The 26414-nt window shown below is 44.3% G+C and overlaps 1 protein-coding gene and 1 long non-coding RNA gene across 5 annotated transcripts in view; one reads left to right on the top strand and one right to left on the bottom strand.

Annotated features, from left to right (window-relative positions):
• MAML2 (mastermind like transcriptional coactivator 2) overlaps positions 1-26414 on the bottom strand; it is a 220625-nt gene that overhangs the window by 176116 nt on the left and 18095 nt on the right. The window lies entirely within an intron of this gene.
• LOC142600182 (uncharacterized) lies at positions 16066-19580 on the top strand. Its single transcript, XR_012833631.1, has 2 exons — positions 16066-18771; positions 19314-19580. It is a non-coding gene; the product is annotated as an uncharacterized LOC142600182 (long non-coding RNA).

Here is a 26414-nt window from a genome sequence, read left to right as displayed (position 1 = left end):
AGGAGATGTGTCTGGAGCTGAAGGTGCTGAAGGATCCAGCATCTCTAATGCTTTTGCATAATGGTCCTGGACACAGAAAACCAGAGGGAGAGAAGAAGAAAGGGAAGAAGGGAGGATGCCACAACTTTGTACAGGAGAAGCCCTCCCTTCAGCAGAAAATAGCAAAGCCACCTCCTCTTCAGCCTTTCAGAGCTAATTCTGGTGGGGGCAGAGGAGGTGTCTGGTGTTACCAGATCAGAAGTAGGCTACTGAATTCAGCAGTCTGGTTAAATCCAAAATTAATCCAGGTAATTCTTTTTAATATGGCAGTAGAAGGATGGATAAATGCACTTTAAACCGACTACATTTTTATGTTATTTCTAGCTTTGGTATCTAACATGAAGTATTCAGTTTGGAAAACTCTGACCTAAAGGTTTTCTCCATTTCATCTGTGAATGAACTCAACAAAGGTTTTCCTGGCCTGAGTAGGAAGTGGTGAAATTTAACTCATTCGTATGCCAAAACCACTTTAAGATTCTTGGTGATGAAGCATTATGGAAGAGCTGAGTGCTCAGAAATTGTGACTCAGCCTTTCCTCTCTCCTGTCCCGCCCTCAAAAACTACAATCAGGAGTCAGTTCAAAAAGCACTATTTTTTTTTTTTATTAACAAGTAGTAATGGAGGAAAGAGGTATTTTATTGAACTCCTAGGTTTGACATGGCCGTGTTCATCTTTCAAGCTCTTCTCTGCTCCTGAAAGGGGCAGCTCTGATTTTTTTCTTCCTCTTTGTGAAGACCTAGATGTCAGATGTAGGATGTGACCTAGGAGGAGCCACTGTAGCTCCAGTGTCTGGGGAAGGGCAGTGCTGTCTGTGTGTCTCCTAAAGGACTCCCTCTCATGGCAATGCAACTTCACAACTTCTCTTGTCTGTGATGCTTGAGTGTGCCATAGACTAGGGGTGAGCTGTGCCTGACACAGGGATCTCAGAGAGGGAGAGAGACCATGGGACTCCAGCTGCAAGGCACAATGGGCCATAGTGGGAGACCTACACCTTCAGAGTAATCACAGGACTCGGGGACCCGGAGATTGAAGGTAGACCATCCTCCAAGGCAAGACTGCTGCTGCAGTCAGGCAAGCTGGCAAGTTGCCAAAGATAAGGTGTTATCATTATTCTAATTAGCTGCTGAGTTACGATCGCTGATTTCATCATCTCATGGAGTGCACAAAGAGGACTCCAGGGGGAAAGAGCCTTAGCACAATACGTACTTTCAACACAAAAATTAAGCTGCCAGGATCACATCATCTTTTGGCTTGTGGACTCACACAGTGGAGGATAGGAACGTGCTGAAAAAGGAAAGCCCTCTCTACTTCTGAGTAGCCCCTAAAGTTAGGGATGTGACAGAAGCTTTGGGGGGAATTAAAATGTAAAAAGATCTAGCTATTCATTTTAAAAAAAAGAGAAGGGAAAAAAAAGAACATAACTGTGTGTAATCATCTAATTGTGTGAACACTTTTCTGTTGCCATCAGAGGTAGATGTTACAAAGAGGACACTACTGCACATCACAAGCCTGACAAAAATTATTATAGGAAGAGCAGGTTTCTGTAGGCTTCGCACCTGGGAGGAGACCTAGAAGAGAGAGTGAGGAGACGGTGATAGAAAGGACAGTCTGGGAATTGGAAGTTATAGCCATGTGACGCTGTGACCTTTCAGGCCTTAGCCTTCAAATGAACCTTGGCAAAACAAGACTCGGTCCAGAGGGCCAGGCATGATGGTAACAGGGTCATGTCACATGAAATGTGAGAAAACTCTGCGTCAGACAAATAAGAAGCAGTGAGCTCTGCAGCTGGACTCATCAGCACAGCTTCCCACCCCAGGCCGAACTCTGGCATCTGCCACCACCTCCTTAGACCTGCGCTCGTGTTCGCGGCACCACAGCTCTGCCAAGGACTCGGAGACCTTTGCGCCTCTCTTTGACACCTTCTTGCCTTGTCCTAACTGTAGCCCATGGTTGGAAAAGGTTAACGTAATTCATCTTCTCTAGTGCTTGTGTCTGAAAGAAAATAAGTTTTCTTGAAGTATGCAGATACGGAGCCTTTTCTGTCATTCTGTAGCCAGCAGAGCCTTTTAGGCCTACATGTCTTCCCTCCAGAAACCCCAGTGAACATGGGGTCCTGGTGGCTCCATGAAGACACAGGCACATAGAGCACCTACACCAAAGTCCTCTGCTGCTCTGCCTCACAGTCGCCAGAGGCTGAAGAAAGGGTCTCACATGAAGCTGTTTCTACCACGTATAATCAGCTATTGTAACCACCAACAGCAGCTGTTCAACACCAAAAGTACAAGAAGCTCTAATAAAGTGCTTACGATTGCTTCAGGGATAACAACCCTTTCTGCTATTATCAGTGGGGAAACTGAGGCACAGTGAAGCAGGGAGTTCTTCATGGCCACACAGAAAGCAAGTGGCTGGACTCCAAGCTCCTCCACCGAAGCTCTCAGCTGTGATCACGCCTCCAGGCCATGCTGCCTGCCACCAGGAAAAACCAAGAAGCTGGTCTGCAATTCGGCAGCTTACAAGACTATAAATACAGTTCAAGGTTGTGGTGACACAATAATAACCTGCAGGAGTGAAACCTGAGCCATTTATGTGTGTGTGTATAACCAGGACTGGGAGATGTGTTTATAATGCTGCTCAGAGATTTCCTCTCCACACTTTGAGCAAATGCGTGCTGCAGCAAACACTGCTGAAGACAAAACACTCTCTTCACGTGGCTGTGCTTTCCCGGTCCTTTCTCATCTTCCAGATGCAGGGTTGTTTTTTTTCTTTCTCTTCCTGCGGCTCCTCCCTGCCATCAAAATCCTTCTTTCCTTCCACTCCTGCCTTCCCGCTCACCTGGTACATCAGGAACAGCCAGCCAGCAGATTTGTCCAGCTGGGAATAGCAGAGTCCTTCTCTTGCAGAACCAGTAGCATGATACAGAGGGGTAGGAGGCACATAGAAGAGAAAAAGCTAAAAGTAGTAAAAGAATAGTCTGGCTTCCAGAACACTGCCTGGGAAGTCTCTAAATTGTGCAGTTGATGTACAGGTGTACACCAAACTGTAACAAAGAATATGGAGTAAAGATGGCTAAACCTGCCTTCCCTCCTACGTGGCTGGGAATCAGCTGAGAAGAGAGGTCCCTACCTCCTTTCCCTCGTGCACATCCCTCCAGAGACGTCCTTCCTGCAGCTTTCTCTTCTTCTCTCCCTGGCTACCTTGGCTTTGCTCAAACCACAAGAAACAGCTAGAATCAGGGACAGGCTGCTGGGCCAGCAGGCCTCCCCCCTTTTTTGGTTGATTGTAATCTCACCTTCTTGTGTTTTCAACATACTCATCAATTCTCTTTTCTGTAAACAACTCAAGGCTTCACTTATATCCATTCACAGTTTTTGCTTTGTGAGCTTCTCTTGTCAGTTCCCCCCATGCGTTGTAATGCTGGATCATTGGCATCACTGGCAGTGTGCGCTTGCAGCCCAGAAAGCCAACCGTGTCCTGGGCTGCATCAAAAGAAGTGTGACCAGCAGGTCGAGGGAGGTGATCCTGCCCCTCTACTCCGCTCTCGTGAGACCCCACCTGGAGTACTGCGTCCAGCTCTGGGGGACCCAGTACATCAGGCTGTTGGAGCAAGTCCAGAGGAGGCCACAAAGCTGATCAGAGGGCTGGAGCACCTCTCCTATGAGGACAGGCTGAGACAGTTGGGATTGTTCAGCCTGGATAAAAGAAGGCTCCAGGGAGATCTACTTGTGGCCTTCCAGTACCTCAAGGGGCCTACAGGAAAGCTGGTGAGGGACTGTTTATCAGGGAGTGTGGTGACAGGACAGGGGGTAATGGGTTTAAGCTGAAGGAGGCTTGATTTAGATGAGATGTTAGAAAGAAATTCTTTACCTTAGAGTGGTGAGGCACTGGAACAGGTTGCCCAAAGAGGTTGTGGATGCCCCCTCCCTGGAAGTGTTCAAGGCCAGGTTGGATGGGGCTTTGGGCAACGTGGTCTAGTGGAGGGTGTCCCTGCCCATGGCAGGGGGGTTGGAACTAGATGATCTTTAAGGTGCCTTCCAGCCAAAACCATTCTATGATTCTATGATCATGTTTAATTTATGCCATTCAGTCTCTCCTTCAGGCCAGCCTCCCTGGGCAGCAGCCACAGCTTTTTTGTGCCACTGTCCCAGGATAAGGGCTCGGAAACTGGACCTTTCCCTTTAGAGCTCTCTTGGCTTTTCCACTCTTGTTGGCTCAGTTCCTTTCCCTCCCAGCCTACCAGCTGTTCCAGGAACAGCAGCTACTACACCCAGAGCACCACAGGCAATGGCCCAAACTGCTTTGTGCCCTTAGGACAGGCAAAGTATGCCCTAGTTTGGGGTGCTTTCATGTACCAAAACCCCAAGTGGCCTGACTTCTCAGAGTGCTGGGCAACTCAGGTCAAAGTCAGTGGATACCAAAGAGGCTCAGCATCCCTAGCCATTACAGCCAGACATGTGGGAAACAGTAGCACCCCAACTGAGGGGACAGATTAGGCCACAGAGCCTCATCAAATTCCCAGAGGAATCAGCTGAAATTTTAGGTGAAGGTCATAATTAGTCTCAGTCATGTCAAATAAGTAATTCCCACAAGCACAGTTTGCAGCAACTGGTTCAAATGCATCACATTCCTACTCTAATCACTGATTAAAGAGGAGAAAACTGCACATAAATTTGGTTATTGCATGGGCTGGACTTAAACCCCTATCAGTTCATATCTTGTTGCAATCATAAATCTTCTTCAGTGATAGCAAGTTTTTATCAAGAAGTAACCATATATTCCTAATATCTGGCAGCTGGCCTAAGATCCATAGTTTTAAAAACTTGTTTTAAAATAAGCCGTAAAATTTGTTACATATATTACTGTAAGCCCCCAGGGTTTAAAATGCAAGAGTTGAACCACAAAATCAAGAGACTGGCTTAAAAAAAAAAAAAAAAATCCAGGAGATTTAAGAAAATAATGAAAAGAATCCAACATTTATTCGCTACCAGGTTTCAGAAGCTATAATACACATTGACTAAATGTTCGCAACACTTTTTCCCTACAGCCATGATGGTGTCAAATATTTTTGAGCAAACTTGAGATTTCTACTTTCTCTTTTTCAGGGGCTGCTGTTTTACCAGAGAAATAGCATTATTAGAATTTGCCATCATAAATATATGAATTCACTGCACAAACCAAATGAAGTTGGTCATTATGGAGTAAACCTTTTTGCTAGTAATGACACTGACTATGATGGAGTCATGCCAGAAGTCTGATGCCATTCTGGTTAAGATTAGAACACTATATTGTCCCACAGATACTAGCAGACATTTGAGTAAGCTGTCATAGTTGGCAGTAAAGCCAGACCTGCCCAATCCAATACATTCTTCAGCTGACGAAATGGACCAAAATGATACAATGGGATCTTCATGGGCATTAGAAGGAGCTGGAAAGGGTGAGGCAATTTGGCAGGTGTAGAAATGAGATTGGGAAAAACAAGATAAATATTTTCCTTGTGAATAATTGTCCACAAAATCTGCAAGTGAGACAATAAAACCCGGCTTACTGGAATAACTCTGGTCTGTGAAAGAAAAGTCTTTGGTGAAGATGATGCAGAACAGTAAGTGTGAGTGCAGGAGCATCCCAATCAAACGTGGCTGTGAGGCAGCACTGTGTGAAGGCAGGACGGCTTTGGGAACACCAGTGTCCGGTGCCGACCATGCTTCCCAAATCCTGTTCAGTTCTAGAAGTGGAACAGCACAGCCAACAGCTTCCAGTGGTTCCTCTGGGAAAAGCAAGCAGCTTCTGGTGTGTGTACATGTTGTTCCCATTACAAAGGCAACTCATTTTTTATAAATATTTTGGACTGTAGTCAGACCACCTCCTCTAAGTATCTAATGTAGTACCCTACCACTTTGGTACCTAAGGTCAAAAAAGGGGCTCAGGTTGTTCGCTACTCACATTGCCTGGTTCTTGGCACAATCAATACATAATCTGTTCACACAGTACCTTCTGGCATCATGTCTGACCTAAGAAACCTACTGGCAGAGTGGTAGGGGTTTGGTCAGGTGGTGTTTGGATGGTCCAAGGATTTGAGTGGAGAAATCTTAAAGCTGCCCAGAGGTAATTGGGACATTTAAATAAGGCACAAACCACAGCTAGTCTCCTGCTATCCTACTCTTTCTCTCTGCAGACTGTACAAGGAGCTGGAGTAAGCCAACCCTACCTAGCAGGTGATTTGAATCATAACTAAGATAATGGCTGTTGCAAACAGCCTGAAGATGGCCATTTTATTATCTGATTGTTATTGATTCTGATTATTTTCATGTCAAATTTGATCTCAAAGCCCCCACAGATCTCTGGTACAACTGGCATCCAAAGATGGATAAAGAGGGAAAAGGTTTATACTTGCTGAGTGAAATACTGACTTGCATACTTGCAGTTATGTCTATATAACCTTCTGACCAGCATTTGGTCCTAAGTGGCTGGCTGAAGCTCAAAACATTTCTAGAAAAATGCATCAAAATAATCTTTTTTTCTAGGCCATGAGATGATGGTTGTGCATCCCCCCGGAGGGTACTTGTAGCCCTGTAACCAACAAAAGCTTTGTAAGCCTTTCTGGAAAGGCTGAAACCCAAGCAGAAGGCAAGTCTGACCCAGGTCTATCTGGACCAGATGTGATCAGTCCTGAGCAAGGAGCAGGTCTGGTCTTAAAGAAGGGAGCGCTATCCTGCAAGGGCAGCTCCGCATCTTCTCCCTCCACTGGGTAAGAGCAGCACACAAAGTCATACAAGCAAAAGGAAGAATTTTGCCCCTATGGGAAGCCTTGAAACCTGTATTAGAAATCTTTCCTAAAGATGACACATTTCATGAACAAGCATATTGCAGAAAGCACATAAAGGGAGTATCACTACCTCGTCAACTACAAAGGATCTGGGACTCCCTTGATTTCATAAGGTATAGAAATATTTACTTTATCCATTGGATGGTGCCAGAGGTTTTGGATATTTGGCCTTACTTAAAATGCTTTGCTCTTGTAAATAATTGATAGAACAAGAGGAGAAAAAATGCTTACAAATGGCTCTGGTAGACACCGATGGTCCCTCCCACACACTCAAACATGAAGGTTGTGACAAAAACTGACAGAAGATAGGAAATTTATAGATACTGCTGCACCATTTGGACATGCAGCTGAAGGAGGTCACTTGTATATTTTGATTCCCAAAACAACTAACCAACCCGAACTCCCTGCCCAGAGAAACCCAACGCCTGCTGATGAGCAAGGCAAGGAATGCTCGCGTGTAGAGACGGAGAGGGTTCTCCATCCAAGCATGTGGTGAAGCTGTGCATTGCAGTGGGAGGAACAGCCTGAGAATCCTCTCCCACTGTTCAGGCCTTGGGAGTGGGATGGGTAAGCATTGCCTGGGCTCTCATTACACTGTGGAAGCTGTGAGACTCTCCTGGGCTTAAGGCCAGGATTTTCACAGGGAGCAGAGGGAGCAGGGTGTATAACTCTACCCCCTGAAGCTGCTCTGAGTATTATCCCAACTGATGGCTAAAATTTGTCCAAAGTTACATCCTCTTGGACATTGGTAAGGGCTCCTGGAAGTGCTGAGTTTGAGTCAGACATTAATTATCAAGGTTTATCCCTTTCCCTTCTCACAGGGAGGTTGTTAATAAGAAATTGTAGGGGTGGAGGGTGGTAAAGCAGCCGCATCTTTCCTCGTCCTCCCTTATCTCTACCCTTCTTCCAGAGCTTTGTTTTGGCGGATGTGCCTGGTTCACAGAATTGCTTGCATTTTCTCTGGCCTTAAAAGAGAGAAAAAGAGAGAGAAAAAAAAAAAAAAGGAGGCCTAGCCCTTACAGGAGTATACACAGAGGGAGAGAAAAATCTCTCTTCACCAAAGTACCCAGAGCTCATGCTCATCCATGACCTGTATGGACATATTCTCTCTTCAGGCCAACCCAAACACACAAGAAACTCCACACTTGTCAACAGTGTAACTGAAAGAATTGGGCTACGTGGCATTTAACAGGCACTCTCTCAGACATGCAGGTTATTATTTTGATGATCGTGCTAACCTACAACCCTCCTCGTCTCTGGGGATTTTGCTATATGTATTCAAACGCATCAGCATTTCTGTTACCTAAACCTCTACTCACCAGGGCTTATGCATCCGTTGCAAACCTTCATTCTGAAATTAGCTGTGCAGTTTATTCCTCTGCATATGCTTTTAATAATTGAAAAGCATCTACGATCTCCTCAGCTGAGTGGCATTTTGCAGCACATTTGTCCATATTGAGAACTACGCCTGCTTAATATTTGCAAACCAAGATAAACAGAAACAAAAGAAAGGAAAAACAATTTACAGCCTTCCAATGCACACACGTCCAGCAACATTTTTCTCTACCAGCAAATACATCACAAACACATTAGGCCAAGAGCGGCAGATGTAAGGAGTGCCAGGTCTTTGAAATAGTTTATTTTACAACCAATTAGACCAATCGTCCGCAACCTAAAAATTCTCTAAGTTGGCAGTCACACCAGGGAAGCAGAGACCTCTGCTAAAACGGCCTACTAAGATGTAGATGTAAACATAATTGAGAAGTCTGTTTCTTTTACCTAGAAAAGGATAACATCTGGTTAATTTATTCACAAAACTCTGCTACTTTCTTTCTTTATTTTTTTTTTTCCTAAATGTACTCACCTATATTTTTATACCACATAGCAAGCTGATCACTGTATTTGTGTATGCAGTGAAAGGTTTTGGGAGGAAACTACCTCCTATACGGTCTGCTTGGCCTCTGCAGTTTTTCATGTTCTCCCTGTACCGCTGAGGGACGTGGGAACGGAGCTGCTTTCTCTCAAAGGTAGTTGAACTGCATTTCTAGGAAGTTCTCACTGGACCCCCACTTTCTACAGAGCATTTTGCTGAGGCACCAGTACTTGCAGCTCTTACACACCCTGAAAGCATCCCCACCCTCATGAACTCCTGCCTTTCCTTCTGCATTTTTTATGTTATGTTATCGTGTAAGAAAGCTGATCACAGAGTAGCAGCCTCCCAGAAATTGTTCCTCTCTCAGTACCTTAAAGGCTGTGTGAGCCTGTTGAATGCAGACTGGTTGAGAAGGGCAGCAGGGGCAGGACAAGCAAAGTGGCTCCTTCGTGGTTGTTCAACTCCATCTGTGCATCTGCCCATGACAGTTTTACAGAGGATTTGAAGGTAAAGGGAGAAAATTTACTTGATGTTTGATACATTTGAAAAATTCCTCCCCAAAACTGCAAAGAGACTTCCTTGAAAATTCAACTAGTGGCCAAGGGGGTCACTAAAAAATTCAATTAGCTGCAGCATAACCAGAGCAAGTGGGGACTACCCAGAGACCCTACGAAGCAGAGACAAGTAGCTTATGTCTGGTGTGAGTAAGGAGGGGAATTCAATCACGAGGCAAAAAGACAATGGCGTGGTCAAAGCAACGAGTGAGGAAAATTCACTTTTTGACAACACTTTGAATAAATTAATTTGCCTTTCTGTTCACAGTGCCTTTACATTTGAAGGCTTTCTAGAGATGAGTTTTCAGAGTGCACTCTCTGAGATCTCAAATTACAGTAATTATGAATTACTCCTTTCAGATAGAACTGAGGTTTTACACAAGATTTTAGACTCATGCCTTTGCCAAGTTCTCAAATGTCCACTCTCCAGGCCTGAATGCAAAGGCTAGGTCACAGAATTTGTCCAGTTTGGATAGCTTACACCAAGAAATGCTCACCAGCAGGACGTGGGCTGCATAATGAAGTTCAGAACTGTGAAGAAGCGTTAAAAAAATGAAACTATTCTCAAATGCTTATGGAGTGACTTGCACTGGTTTTACCAGAAGTTCTATCTTGCTCCCAAGACCAGAAACATTCGCAGGAATTCACATGTAGGGTGTATTAGTCACTATTGGGCTAAACAGCAAAACACGCTGTGTATTTAATGAGTTATCCTCAATTTAAGGCCTATAAAGAGCCTACTTTTCTAACAGACCTTTTTTAATTTAAGCCCATTTGTTGAAGATTGCCCATTTAATGCAACACATCATTATGTTTTTATTGTTAGCTTTTTATGAACTGTACCAGATTAGCTGCAGAGAATTTACACTAGATGCCCTAATTAGACCTTTATAGGTAGCCATAATTTTCTTTTCATGTACCCATAAAGACTGATAAATTAATCTGCAGAAACATGAACTCCATCATCTTTTCTCCCTCTTCAGCACTCATTCCTTGTTCTGATAAAGCCCTAATGGACCCACTTGCACAATTCCCTTCTGTTTGTTTTCCTTTAAAGGCTAATTTCAACTAGACAATTCAACTGACTGCAATATTTTTCCATATATGATGCCAGAGAATAAGCAGCAAGCATGATCCTTTCTTATATGATTTAATCATTTCCATTCTGAGCAGAAAATGATCCATCAACAATGGCAAACAAAGAGGTGCGATCCATAAGGTTTAACTTTGGATCATTTAACAGAGGGGGAAAGCAGGCAAAATAATAAACAGTAAACTCCTCAGCTGCTAAGTGTCAGTTAATTAGCAAAAAATGTCAGAATAGGAATAGAATCTCTGCAAGAAACAGTAGCAACAGAAAGAATTTTCTCATTTACAGTTTTGAATATGCCTCTCACACAGAAAACAGCATTCTTAAAGGATCCAGTCTCTGATTCAGAAAAAAAAATAAAAATTAAAGCAGCAAAATGTTGACAACTTCCTCAAACATATGCTTTAAAACTCTGCTAATGAGAAGTGAATTTGGGGGTAGGGTTGGATAGGGATGTTTTGCTTTAGATGGGATGCCAATCTACTCTACCTACCTGGTTGTCGCAGGATGTCCAATCAATATTTTTTGTCCTGAAGACAGAAATCAGTGAAGGCGAATAACATGGGCTATTCATTAGCACTGGCACCCACTTGCAAACTGAAGACCATAACTTTTGCCGCGCTCAGTCCTTATCAGTGGCTTGTCTTCTTAAACATTGGCTCAGATTCAACAATCGTAAAAGGGATTGTTGATTGCATTCATACCTGCAAAATGGTTAACTGCCCTCCTAAACACGTGTACAATTTCCTTCTTGGGTATTGAAAGGAAAGAAGCTATACTAGCAATATCAGTCATCAGCTACACAGGCAGAAGCAGCATGCTTGCCAATCAGCAATTCAAGATGTATCAGCTAAAAATGTGACTTTGGGTTATTAAATGAATGAAAACAACATTAGTGGGTCTCCATTGATGGAATGTGGTGCTTAAGAGGTCTCGGGCATATTTCAGAAAGGACACTACACCGAAGTGTCTGCTGTAACCCGCTATACCAAATGCTAAGGAAGAAAAATGTAATTTTTAAAAACCCGGGGGTGGGAGGATTCACCACAGATAGTACCCACAGTGAGTGGTAAAGGAGCTGAGTCACTGCTGGTGCTCTGTGGGATTGCAGTGATGGAGGAAGTCAGGATGAGGCCCTCCTGAAACCTGGAAGTCCCACCATAAAGCTCTCCTTAACACAGGGCATTGTAGTTTTCCTTGGGCTCCTCTTTTACTAGGGTGGTATTTTTTTTTTGCTTGGTATTCTAAGGAAAAGAAGCACATGTGGTCCTACTCCATGTGTACATACATGAGAATACTTGCATCTGCCTAACCTTAACCTCTAATTTTTATATTTGCTGTCCAATTTTAACCAAATATTGAGATATAAATGAATCTGAAAACATTTTAGGTAACTATATAGCTATTGACAATAGGCAGACGTGTATTCATGAACCCACTGAGGTGCAAGATGACTGATTCCTTAGTAGACACCAGTGAATCCACACAAGACAGCCAGGACTCACTTGTTCACAGCCCACAGAACAAGTAGGCGTGTTTCAAGGGGATGTTTCCCCCACACCGGCTGCGTCAGTGTAAATCTGGCACTGCAAGGTGACATCAGGACCCAAGTCCACTCCAGGGTCAGGTGCCTAGATGGGAGACACCCAGGTGGCCTCTAGACCTGTGAGACCTGCACCGATTGAGGGCAGGGGGTGCCCTCCCTGCCACTGCCCCTCTCGCACCACTCTTCTGACCCCCACGCAGAGAAGGAAGGGGAGACTCACACCACGCCAGGACCCTCATCCATCACACAGTGTGTTCAGGTGCTCATTTCCAACAGATCTCAGCAGATCTGCTTTTGCCCTGTGCCAAGCAACTAGCATCTCAACTGTTACCAACACTGCAAAATTTAAACATCTCAAATCTTGCAATTATGGATTAAGCAATCTTGCTCCTAATTTGTGCCTCCTGCTTATTAACTTCTGGTAATTTTTATCCAAAACTACAAAGGTAAAAGGAATAACGAAAGAAGTACATTAAGAAGGGGATGAGAGTGGAAAACACATAGTTCAAAATCCCCTAGATATAATTGTTCCAAGAGTGTAATGAATTTTATACCAAGCACCAGTCCTGCCAGCCTCATTTAATTATGGGGCCATATATATAACCCCATCAAATTAAGTAATCAGGGACACAGTTTGGCTCCTGGAATCAGCCAGTGTCTTTTGATTACATTGGGGGAAAGAATATTAGGCCTTTGGAACAGCTATAGCCTGCATGTGATTTTTCACATTATTGCTGGCAAGCACCCAGGACGTGTTTTTGCAAATGCATGGCTCACCAAATAAATCTGAAAGTCCTGTGGACCTCTCAGCAAGGAAAATGCTCCTTACCCCTGTCTTATGGGTAACTCTGAAGGAGGTTTGCTCAAGTGAGGATATGTTCCCAGTAAATAAAAGACAGAAGATGTTTTAGTAGTGCTTGCATGCATGGCAGCAGTGCCAGACCTACCATGTGTTCTGGACAAACACCGGCATCACGGTGAATGGCATCATCTACCAGGTGCCGACACTGTGTGTGCTACAGGACTCCCAGAGGGAGCAGGTTCATTAGCCATGTCCACTGCTGCTATCATCTACCTTTGGTTAAACCCAGAAACTGAAAAATGGTGCCCTAACACAGAATAGTTACTGCTGCCCTCAAAGGCTGGTATTGCTTTCTGTCACCATCACAAAATGCTCAACCCTGTCCGTATCCCACCTGAACTGGGAGAGCCTCTTTTGGTCTGGCCACACACTTTTAGAGGCAGAGGTCCAACGGCAAACATTTGGCTCACAGCCTCAGTTAGAACTAAGCCATGTACATGTGAGTCCCTGCATCCTACAGCAGCAATTCACACTGTACCTGTTTCCCCAGGTAGCACTTCTGCATAACGGTGACAATGAATTATGCTGCCCGAAAGGAGCATTTACACAGTCTTTCTGAAATGCCCTAATTCTCAAAGGTGCAGAGGGGGATTCTTTAGAAGTATGAAAGCCCCATGAGCTCAGCACCATCCCTAAAGTGACTGAACATTCATGGGATTGGTCAAGCCTATGTTGTGGTCAACTCAGGTATTCTCTGTGCATACCAAAAAGCATTAAAATTCCTCTTTGGGGATCGCATAGAATCTGCTCAATGCCTTTGCTGCTCAGCAGGAACAAAATAAAAGCATGATCCGTATATTTTTAAAGCAGGAAGTGTCCTATATTTTTTACAAATTTAAAACATTTTTTTGCTTTAAAGAGCTAAAGATTTTTGTGTCAGAAATCATTAGAGTTGGAAATATCAGCGGTATCTCCAATGTAATAGCACCACTCCCCAAGCATTCAAAAATCATGAGTCAGATGCCCCCCTCCAAAAGAAAAATCACACAATTGGCTTCAAAACATGCACATAAAAATGTAATCAATTCCAAATATGGTTTTGGATTTCTTAGGATATAATCGGGGTCATGTTGCAACCACTTTTCTGACACCAAAAGCATTAGAAATTTTCTTTGTTTTTCAAATCAGAGCTGAGAGATTCTCACATAATCCATTGTTTCTAGGAGCTGGGGCTTTAAGCAAAATAGCAAACACTGGCTCATGATAAAATCACAGAGCTGGCAACACTGCTAGTGTGATACTTTTCTCCTACCATTAAAATCCTGGCAAGGAAGGGAAAAACACCGACGTTCAAAAGGCTCTAAACAAACTCTCCTTTTGCATAAAAAGCACCCTTTTTTCAACTTCTGCTCTGTGCATTAAATTTGATAGGGATCAAACTCTTTCCATTAAACCATCACTGCTGACCAGCACAGTCACCTACAGCAAGAGCTTCATTGGAGACCTCTTTCGGTGAAGCCTTCAATGCCCTTCTAGAGGTGTCATTGGGATGTGAGGGCATTCAAGTCGCAAGTCCAAGACACTGGAATAAATCCTGACTACAAGACATGCCATGTGGCCAAAGAAAAAGGCAGATACATATCCTTGCACCAGGCAAATCGGTCCCTACAGTGACCTCCTTTCCTTATGGCCACAGCAGTTCGGACCTGGAGCTCCAGACCATGCCTCCGTGCAGTCTCCAGTGTAGTGCAAAGAGCTCTGTGCCGAGCCCCACGACAGCCTCCTGTCCCTTCGGCTGGCACAGAGCTTGTCTGGCCATGCATGGTGGCATGCTGAGCCCTGGGGCAAGCTCAGGCAGGTGAGATCTCACAGGCTTTGGAGGAAATGTTCTGGCTGGGTCCATGCCTTACATGAGCTTGCTGCAGTACAGAGAGTAAACCTCACAGGCTGCCTCAAGGCCTGTTTGACTTATATTGTAGAAGTACCCCAAAAGCTTTTACCTCTATCTTAAATGGCATTATTTGTCTTTCTCCTCCTCTGGCAAACACTGAGGGGCAGGGCATATTTCACCTATTTATACAGCTCTAGGCAGGAGCAATTCACCCTAAACTTTTTTTTTATTACTCAATGGAAAAGACTAAGCATTTCTACGGTACAATTTCTCTAACCTATTTTGGATATTCATGGATCAAATCCTACCCATGGTTTTTCTTATTTCTCTCCACAGACCATAAAGGCATCCAAGGAGATCAGCTCTGCTGTAGATGTCCAAGATGTCTTTTGGAGGAGGGCAATGGAGAACTCAATAGATGCATGTACAATAAGATCTCTTTATTTAAGCCAAACCTCCTGCAAGGTTTTATGATACAACTCGCAGCTGCCTCATTAAGGAACAAGGAGGGATGACCATTTCCCACATCACCATTCAAATCCCACGGTCACCCTCTAACCACAGGGAAAACCAAGTCTGTAACCACCAACGAAGCATGTTTTGCATCCAGCTCAGATAACTGTTTCTGGGCTCAAGAAAACAGCACTATGCCTAAAATGTCATTTATAGCGTCATATGTCTCTTCTTGGACTCTTTGGACAACATGAAAACCACTGTCCCCAGCCAGTTTTTAACAAGAGCTGACTAAAGCCAGTGAGAACTTGGCCATAGCTGTGTGAATTATGGGCCCGTAGTTTTTTCCTAATGAAAAGACAAAGACATTTTTGATCATAGCCTTTGCTCCTTGCTGTCCTGGGTATTTTGTTAAAGTTTGTAGGAGTTCTCTACAGATAAAAGCAACCTGTGTCACATCTGGGAGAACTGAATGGCCCCGGAGAACATTTCCCACTACGCTTCCCAAAAGTGACTCCTGTCCAATATGGTCACATGTAATACCACTGAGCTCAGTTGAAAGGTTGTTGGTACTCACTAGGCAGAAAGTTTTTAGAGATGCACTTGGAACTTAGTGGACACATTTCACTCAAGAATATATGTATATATATTCTATATTTAGATATAGATATAGATATGCACTTCCTCAGCACCTCAGCCCCCTTCAGGTCTAGGAACAAACATAATGGTCAACTCTGATGTGAAGAGTAAGTAATTATTCTGATAGGGCCAAAACTGCAATCTGTGTCACCGGGAAGATCAAAGTATGGATACTCCAGTTTTCCAGAGAGAGAGAGCTGACACAATACTCACAGGGAATGCCAAGCCAGGCTTTGAATGAAAGGCAGTTGTTCTGAATCCTTTAACACCGGGCTCAACCACAGTGCTGACTGCCCTGCTCAGCAGCTTCATAAAGCATAAGGGGGAATTTGTAATGGACTAAACATCTTGATTTTTTTTTAAGTCAATTTAAAATGGGAAGGAAGCGAAAGACCAAAGAAAAGCAAGCATAGTACTGCTTTTTGATCCTGGAGTGATTGTAGTAATTGTAATCTTTTATATCTAGCCACTCTTCACAGTAAAATAATGAAAACGATGTCAAGACATAATAATTTGCTAAACATCTAGAGGGAAAAGGAAACCCAAATAATAGGCAGCATAGATTTAAAATGAGTGTTTCCTTTTTTGTCAAAACACACACAATTACCAATGGATAAAATCTTAAATGAGAAATAATTCAATATGCCAGAATAGGGCCACTGTGATGTGGTTTGAAAACTGGCTGAAGGTTCATAACCAAAGGCTAATGCTCATGTAAATGTAATGAGTTCTGCCCTGTGAGGCAATGCATGAATCAGTGTATTAAGGTGGATTTTTTTTTAGTACTTATTAATGATCTGAAAGAAGAAATAAACAGTATAGGAATGAAATCGCCAACTGCTAGCAGAATGGGAGAAACTGCAAGAAATGATGAAAACAGATGAATATTGCAAATAGAAACCTGCAGTTAGAAAATGTAAGAAACTGAAATTTAATTTGGACACAAAAATGGCAACTTGTTGCCTATGGAAAATAATAACTTGGCTTACATACAGTCAGCAAGGTGGAGTCCAAGTGCAGATTCTGAGAAGATACTGAGAGTACAGAGGAAGAGCAAATGAGTGCCATAAACATGCACACCCGGAACCTCAGAGGTATTCAAGCTCTCAGCTCACACTCCTTTTTACGGGAGGTAGGTACCTCTTTCCTTCTGAGAAATTAGTCCCATGGCAGAGTGTCACCGACCGGAGAGCATTAGTCTGCAGGTGCATTATCCCAACATGCTGACAAATGGTTTACAAGTCTTGGCACTGCTGGGCTGGGAGGACATGGGCAAAAGGGTTGGGAGCATGGACACACAAAACGGTTTCAAGTGGTTGAATCCTCCGGATGCTGGGTGCATGGGAGGGCATCCTTGGCTGCTAGCAAGCAGACAGGGCTGCCCTGCCCGGCGCTGATATGCAGCCGGTTTGCTAGGGCTCAGCACGTACAGCTCCAACTCTGAGGGCTTCAGGTGGCCCATAAGGTGATGCTATGCTGGAGAGAAGAGACAGGGCGAGAGGGATGGGGACTGTTCATCCCCTGGTAAGCTAAGGATGAAGACAGGGGATTGTGCCCAGGAGGCAAGACAACATGATTTATGAGGAAAACTGGAGAGTCTGGCAAGAAATAAGTGGGAGAAGAGAACATGGATGATAACAACCTGCAAATGTTTGAAGAATATAAAAAACAATCAGAAAGGCAAAGAATTTAGGGCCCACTTTCCACTAAGTGTTCAGCCTCCTTTAGCTATTTACATCTGCCTGTGTCTGGCACACACAGGGAAATGAGAGCTGAGCCCTTCTGAAAATCAGTTACATAAGTGTAATGAGAAATTGAAACAGGAATGAAATCAATGCTGAATCTCAAAACAGACACCCTGATGCTGTGATGCTGTGGGTGGCATACCAAGGGAGGTTTCATCACTTGGGCCTTTTTAAACTGGACTGAAGAAAGCATTAGCACTAGTCCTGCAGGGAATCTGTGCTTCTGCAGGGAAAGAGGTAAGTTGTTTGCAGCAGCAGGTGTTTTCTTCGTCAGCCTCAAACTTTTAATTACGCAGCACAGGTTCACTCTTGGGCATGTTACAGGAAAAGAGCATTTTGAGCCCAAACCCATAGTTTCCCAGCCTCCCCGAGCTCTCACCCATTTGCAAACAATTGCGAAGGTGGAAGAATTAAGTGAACAGATGTAGCCTGCCCCCCTAGTCCCATCTGTTCACATCAGAAAACCACCACGCAATCTGGCAGGGACAGCTCTCTGCTGAAGATAGACGTTGGCCTGGGCTGGGAGGGGAGAGGGAAGGGGGAGCTGGGGAGGGGCGGTGGTCGCGGGTCGGATCAGAGAAGCGCTGCCAGCGCTGCGTGGGAAGCTTGCACAGCATCTGCCAGTACCACGTCTGGCTCAAGTCGGAGCAAAATCCTCCAGTGAAGTCTGTCAAAACACAAAGAACCTGTGTGAAGCTTGTTGCATCCCCCTGCGTGCACATCTTCCCACGAACGCCACCGCGGCAAGGAAATGTCTCTCACTCCCCAGCCAGCCAGAGGGGGCTTGTGAATTTGGGGATGTAGGCAGGAGAGGATGTGCCAAATACACAGCATTGAAGGGAAGGCTGAAGTAAATGGGTATTCAAAAGTGCAGGCGTGAAATGCAGAGGAATATGGACTGCAAAGTGTTTGGATATTTGCTTTCCTGCACTGGAAATCATTAAGAGCAGTGGCATCCTTGAATGGGATAAAATCCCAGCAATTTGAGAGCCTCAGTGTATCCAGCAGTCCTTGCTTCTCCCCTAGAAGCCTGACTCGGGGCATGGCCCGCTCATCACCAGCTCCTCCTGCAGCCTTTCTGCTTGGCTGGAGCTGCTCCAGCCCGCTCAGAAACACATGAGGCAGCTGCGAGGTGATGGACCTGCAGTGTGACAGCCACCAGCACTGAGCAGAGAGCCGAGAGGGCTCCCAGTTCATGCTCCTCCCAAGCCTCCTCCTTCTCCTTCTGTGGAAACAGGCCGACAGCACTTTGCTCCTTTTCAAGGGTGTTGCAAAGATCTAGATCCGTGAAGCATTCAGCTAGTGCTAAGAACCTCTAGGTAAGTATCTAGGCTGTAACACAGCCACAGCACTGCCACAACAAAGCCATTTATCTTCAGGTTCTCCCTACAACAAAAGTAGCACAAGAACAGCACGCAGCCAAGGTGGAGCGTTAATGATGAGAAACGTACACAGCTTGGTTCTAAGTAAAGAGAGAGATATAACATCAATGAAAAATAGCAAAGCTGTTCCTCCCCCACTGCTGGCGTAATTCAGCACTTCACATGTGAGATCACAAAATACTAGTGGGAAAAGGGAAAGCCATAATGCTCTTCTCCTACTGATAGCTGAGGTACAAACTATTTTTAATCTTTTTGTTTTGTTTTGTTAATAAATTTTCTTGCCTTGGTGTTTGGGGGTGCTTAATATCCTCTGGGAAAGATAAACATCAGTGATTATTTTAGGCCTGTATGACCTTGCTGAGGAGTAACATGACTCCGTGCAGGGCTGAGAGCAGACTTGGCAGAGCCTAGTTGTAAGGAAGTCTTCTATTGTGCAGACTTGCTTTGCCTGTGAAGCAATATGTTTTTTTGTCTTGCAGAGTGGAGCTCAGAGAAAAGGCTCAGCCTGCACCAAACTCTTGCAGAAAATGACTGACTCATTTTCAGAAAATCAAACAGGATCACAGGAGGAAGTAATAACTGGCCTTCGGAGCTGAATGCTTTAAAACCCTGCTCTTGATTCACCCTTACAATGGCAAAGGAAGAAGATAGCAAATGACGGTGTAAAACAAGGCACATTCTGTTCAGTTTCAATCAGTCTTTGATTTATGACAGATTTCACTAAATCTTTAAAAAACGCCCACCCTGACATCTCTGGCGATGTTTTCTTTTAAACTAACACAGCAGCGTTTCAAATTCCTGACCACGTCTTGGTTGGCCAACAGCAGAGCCGCTTTCCTGAACAAAATGGTTTGTTGTAGCAGAGAGTGGAGTAAGCCTCAACAGCTGTAAATCTGCATTTGCTTCTCTGCACAGCCCTGCTGCACCTGCAGATGAACTTTCAGTTCTGAAGCTGAAACAAACAGCCCTCGCAATAAATGAATTTATTAGCTGTCACATGTCCAAACTACTGCAGGGCACTTGAGTCATGGATGGAGTTATGAACGAGGGACAGGTTATAACCAAAGCAGCATAATGCAATTATTTTTAATGCTGCCTCCACCTAGTCTATTGCTCCTTTTAAGTCCTCTGCAATTTTGCCAGGGAAGCCCTGGGCACTGTAGTGGTCGGATCTCTTCTCCTTCCCCTCCCACTCGTGTATAGCTGTACGTGCCGTGTACACCTGCACCACACGGCGTGCAGCTGCAGTCCTACGCAGCATCCCGTGCCCCTTCCCACCCAGCCAGTTGCTGCACCCAGCCCTTAACAAAAAGTCACCCATTTTGGGTAAATGAGTGTGGCTATGAGCTATCCTAACTGTGCTTAGCTTTCAGCACAGCTCAGAATCCTTTTCAGATCAATTAAACTTAAGATTGTGCTTTTGGGCTGAGGGCCTGTTTTAAGACATCACAAAGAAATGCAGGTCTGGCGTAGCTCTCCCTGAATTCAGCAGAGGCTCTGCAATACCCCGAGTGAAGAATGTGGCAGGATCTAAAGAGCTTTGGTTTAGGTGTAGGTCAACCTCTAGGAAAAAGCACTACCAAACAGCACGAAGAAGTTGTTCCCAGCCACCCAGAAGCTTCCAGGATATCCACTTCACGATATCTTTGATATCTCCTCCCTATTAGAGGGATTTAGGTGATCTCAAGGAGGCAGAAAATCTGCCTTGCTCAGCTGCAGGAGATGGCCAAGAGAAGGAAGGTGAGCTCCAGCAGCTGTGTTGATGTGTAGCACGAGTTATTCTGCCTCCACAGACCTTCTACCTGGCTGGGATAGGGGTAAAGAAACACCGTAGGAATTCACAGCCCTTGCAGAAGTTTGTAGTAGTCATTTGCAGCAGCAAGGCTCTGTTAAAGGGAGGCTGGGGAATCTGGGTATCTCCTCATCCCTCATCTGCACACCCTGTCCACACTATTGCCAGCACCCTTGGTTAGCCCCTGTAATTAGTCTCTGCCTAATCATGATGTTTCCTTCTCACTTGGCTAGCCTGAAGTGCTGCTAGCTGGTAAAAGGCAAGACTTCAGTGGGAAGACATCACTATGACAAACGGAGAAGACGTCAGTGTGTACAGGGGAAGCTTTGTACACTGTTGCCTGATAAAAAAAAGGCATCAGGACAAGGATGCAGTTAGGTTTGAATCGAGTTTACAGCTTCACCCCAACTTCCTCTCTGCCCGCTGCCCTGAGGCTCAGACAAGCCCAATGCAAACAGAGCAAATCGCCTGGGGCTGGAGGAAGGAGTGTGCAGAGGTTTCCTTCCCTTTTCTGCCCACCTCACCCCAGCTCTGCCAGCTTTCCTTCCCTGATGCTTGCAGAACATAAGCACCATTGATACCATATCTGGGGGCCGAGAAATGGTATAAGCTAACATAGCTAGACCTGCTATGGACATTTCCTTAGCTGGGCCTGGCTCCATAGCTATTAAGACCGTTTTCCCCGTGGGGAAGGAAAATAAAACAGGAGCTCCGGAAGCTGACTTCCCAAATTTTTCTGACACCACAGCATGCATGACCCCAGAAAACTGCTGCTGTAGTTTATACCAGCCAGCTCCTCTCTGGCTAGTGAAGCAAAAGCTGAGAAATGTTTTGGTCCTTAGAGAAGGAAATATCAGTAGCTCCTCGGGCGGAGCAGCATACAAAAGGACATGCATTTTCAAGATGTGGTTCAGTTTAAGGATTATTCCCTGAAAGATAAACAACTTTGTAGATACTTTCACTGAGCACTCAGTAGAAGCTTTTCCTTTGCAAGACTGTGGTAGAGCTGGGTCCAAGTGTCAGTAAGAAGCCCAGCCTTCGTGTTCATCAACTATTAAAAACAATCCCTTCATTTCATAACACCTCACCGCTTTTAGATTCATCTACATCTGTTGTCCCCTTCTTTCTGTTGCTGAAAAGACTTGGAACAAATGATCTCCTGGAGAAAACTGGTGCTTCTCAGCTGATGTCAATTGTACTGTACCAGTTTGCACCAGTGGCAAATCTGGCCTCAGCCACACGAGAATCAGGAAGCTGAGGTTACAGAAAAGGTTATTTGCACTACAGGAATGAATGACAGCGCAGTTTCAGTTTCCTGAGTGAATACATTTCTTGCGTCCTTCAGTTTTGGTCTTTCTCATACACTGCATCCCAAGCTGTGAGGAAAGATTAAAGATATTGCAGATCTCATTAATCTGGAGTGTCCCTGAACACGTAGCTACTACAACTCTGTGGGAAGGACACGAATTTCTGTACTGAACCAGCAATGTCACAAAACAACTAACAGCAAAGAGAAAAAAAAAGGCAGGATAAAAGCAACCCTTTTGAGTAGGTGATTAGCTTTAAAGCAACAACTCATCAACTCCCTGGGTAAGTCCTCTGCTGGTGTAAACTGTCACAGCTCCATCAAGCACAATTATGTAGGCCATTATGATTTGTCCTGCTGTATTTGGATCACAAGGTTAGTCCAGTTCTTGTTGTAGCTGTGGTAAACTTCTTGAGACATCATAGCTACCAAGTAACTGGAAAGTCAGCTCCTGGTAAATGCAATGAGATACAGCACGGGGGCAATGGGTTCACTGACAAACCATGGCTGAATTCTATGGGGGTATATAATCTTTAGACCTTATCTAGATCACAGTGAAATCAATAGGAGTTTCTGTCACCTGCCGTGCTGGCAAGATCTGTCCCCAGCTTCTCAGCTAGAGTTCCCAGCTCAACAACAGAATTCTGCAAGCCAGCCTAACACCCGAGACTGTGATGGTACCCAGGCAGTCTTTCACCTTTGGAAGTAAGCAGGTGATGGTCTTGGCTGCCATTCATAGAAGGAGTCTCACATCATTGTCAGAGGTTTTGCAGAATTCACCTCCTGAGTAAGATCACTGGAGGACTGCAAGCACTACAAGTTTGTCACTGACTGCCGCAGAACCAAGATTTCCCTATGTGTTCCCTGACCAAATCCTATACAAAGTAATTTTGCTTTCCCCTGTTCTTTTAGAAATCAGAGCTTTGCTAGATGAGAATTTATGATGAATATTTATAACACCTTTCCCTGAGAAGTGTATGTTCAAATAGCATTCCTAGGTGCATCTGTTGTAACACTGACCAGTCAGGTAGGAAATTCTGATTTAAAAAAGAAAATCAGAAAATTACCCCCACAACAGTGCTTTCCTATAGAAAATGGAATTTTTTAAACATCCAGAAGCCCTGAAAGCAAGAAGAGTCCAAAACAAAACTGTGCCGTTTCCCACTGGCTCAAATACATTTTGAGAAGAGGCACATGCCTTTATCTTAATTAAATACAACATGACAACATGGCATGGCAGTCAGGGTTGTAGGGAAAAGTCACACTTCCAATAAATAAAACCATGCAGCTGTGGTTTAATGCCTCAGAATAACCCTGACAACCTATACCTAGTTTCTGTACGCTCAGAGGGAGTGAAGTGAGAAGGCAGTGGCTAACCAGGGATTTGGGCAGGGTCTAGTCTCCTGGATGAGCTCTGTGGCCCCAGTTATTCCTTCTCTAACGTGGGAGAAATGGGACTGGCTGCTTTAGTAAATTGCTTTGAGATCTGCCCATAGAAAGTGATTTGTAGAAAGCATGCATCGCTATTAATTCCACCTCCAGGGAATAATGGCACTACTCAGAGTATGGGAAGCTCAGTATGAAGATAGTTTTTTGACCTGGGCCTTGTTTCGGTTTTTTTCCCCTGTTTACTCTGTGTATTTACTTTTTGCACTTCATTCAGGATAGATAATGAAAACAGTATAGTCTACTTCCACTTTTGTTTCTGGAACAGATCAAAGACTTTAATGGACTCGGACTCAGCAGAACGGTAAATGCTTCTTTCTGTACAGATACAGCCAATTAAATGGCCCTGTTGGCTTCCAGGAGGATTACTTGAGATCTCATTATTTGCACTGCTCTGAATTCAGTCCTTAGAAGAGAGTGGACACATTCTGCCAAAAAAGAAAAAAAAAAATATGGAAAATAGCACAGGATTTTTATTTTTTTTTTTGCATCTCCTGTATTTAATGCAATCAGCGTTAGCAAAGTGCACTGCACTCCTCCTTGTTAAAGCAGTCCTGTCCTTTTTTCTCCCTGCCTTGGAATTGCTACAGAGGGATAAAGTTCTGCATGGCTCGCTCACTCACACAGTTGTAATAAGTCAGAGCAGGTTGGCTCCTTGCCCGACAAAACACAAACTCCCCTGAAGTCTCCAGCTTTTCCATGGCAACACCACAGTCATCAACACAGCAAACAATCGTTCCAACCCCTTCTACGTCTCCCCTCTTAGCGCAGGGAAGGATAGCATTGCACCCAGCCCATGGACCTGTGCTAATTATCGGGCACGAAAGGAGATAGTGACGGAGATCACATTACCGTCTGTGGAGTTTTAGGTGAGATCAAAGGGAAGAAAAGGCACTGAAAAACTTAACACTACTCAGTGTACTTTTGCTTAAACGAAATGATTGTTGCTGCATGCACAAGACATGAAATGCCAAAAAGTGTATGCGTATTGAGACTGACGAGGGGTGCAAACAGCATTACAAAGCAGGAGTCCAAAGCTGAGTGAGTCCCTTAGCCCAAGAGAGACACATGACACACCAAGGTGTCTAACGGCCTGATCCTTGCCGTGGTTATCCATGTGCACTTCTGTGGGGCCGGTGGTGGCTTTAAAGGGATAACAGCAGGCTGACGGTTCTGCAAATAAGATTGTTCCCCAGCTCTGTGCTGTGAGTAGCGCTGTTCATGATCCGCATGGGGAGCGAGCAGTTACAGCGCTGGGTCCTGATCTGCTGCTGCTTCGCATTGGTGTCCTTCACACCTGTCCAAATAAGGGCCAACACCGGGACTGAACACCACCATCCTCATCTGGTAGCGTTTTACTCTCACTTTGCATAGGTATATAAGACCTCACAAGCTGCAAGGCAATAGAAAATGAGGCCCAGAAGGCCCCAAAATATCTTATTTAAACTAAGAGCTAGTGGTTTTCAAGCTGTGGTCTGCAGACCCATGAGGGTCTGAGAACTACTTCTGAAGGTCTGTGAAAGCTAAGCAAGAAAAGCAAATCAATTGCCACGAGGCTTAAATCAGTTGTAAATGAACCTTCATATGCATTGGAGAACTTTTAGAGGATCTGCAGTTTGTAAAAGATTGAAAGGTATGTCCACAGGCTTTATATTCCCCTGTAGAGACATCAAGAGCCTGCTTTGTGCAAGGAAAGCTACCCCGTTTTCAGATAAATTGAGGGTATATGTGAAAACATGGATAAGAGTATGGGCAGTTCTCTACCATAAAACTTCACCAGTGTAAACTCAAGAGTGGATATAATTTTCCTGGCATAAGCAATATTATAATTTGTTTGGACTATGATTTTGCTAATAGTTTTAAGGCCTTTGTTAAAGTAAAAAAACTTTGTAGGCTGGAAATGCCATAGGCCGACTAGGTCCTTGTGGACAAAATAGAATTTTGAAGATAAATTGGCCCCAAAACAGCCATTTCCAATTCAAATCCTGGTGCAAAAGAATGTCCTTCAGGCTTTACAAAATTATTTAGCTATTTTTATAACATTTGAAAAAATTATTTCTCTGGAAAAAGCTCAAAATGGAAATAATACACCAAGTATTCAGGCTTAAATGGAGGCTTCAGTAACACTGTGCTTTCAGAATGCCTGGCCTCAGAGTAAGCCTGCCCGAAGGTATGAACTGTTGCCGCTGGGCCAGTGACTTGGCAGTGTCAGTCTCCATGGCAAAAATCCTGCCACTGGTAGTATTTCTTCGCCAACACACGTGTGACTGAGGCATCTCAGCCCACAGTACTTCATAGAGAGGGTCTGCAGGCTGCCTTGGTCCGATACAACCTGTGGGAGAATTTATCCATCCTTTGGGGTGAATGGTGCAAACAAGAACCATGGGAATGATTTTGGTGAACTAACAGCACTTCAGTTATACAGGTTTCAGTCCAAGTTAGTGCAGAACTGCTCTAAACCATGCCCTCAGCCAGATTAACCTGTTCAAACCTACTTTGGTGTAGACTGTAAATAGCTTAAGCAAGAGTGTGAGCTTTCTACACAATAGACGTACATACAGCTCAGGTAGGACTAGCAGCAACTAACACAAAGCTGAATGTACGTAAAAAACTATGACTTTAACTCTCATTGATGTCAACAGTACTTTGCATGATGCCCACAGTGTTATGAGGTCCTCCTGATGATATGTTTGATGCCATTTTAAGATTGCCTCACCCCGGCTGCTGGGTTACATCTGCATAGTACAGGTGCCAAAACATAACCTGCTGCTCTGTGTGTGTTATGCATTCGTTTCTGTGGCTCATCCACAGAGGAAGTGAGTCTCTCAGCTACTAGCCTAAAAAAGCTGGTTCTTCAGCCAACACTATGATAGCTTATAAATTTAATTCTAGAGGTCGCTGACCTCTAGAATTTGGTGTGGTGAAAACAGTGGTTAGTACGCAAGTCTCTGTGTGTTAACATGAACAAGGACCAAAAAAGAAAAAGGTTACTATGATTATGTACTGATGAGCTGAACATAGCAAGTCAATCCAAGC

The sequence above is a fragment of the Balearica regulorum genome, chromosome 1 (genome assembly GCF_011004875.1).
Source record: "Balearica regulorum gibbericeps isolate bBalReg1 chromosome 1, bBalReg1.pri, whole genome shotgun sequence".
Lineage (NCBI taxonomy): Eukaryota > Metazoa > Chordata > Aves > Gruiformes > Gruidae > Balearica > Balearica regulorum.
Note: the sequence above shows the minus strand (reverse complement) of the source record. Positions and strands in the feature narration are given on the sequence as shown.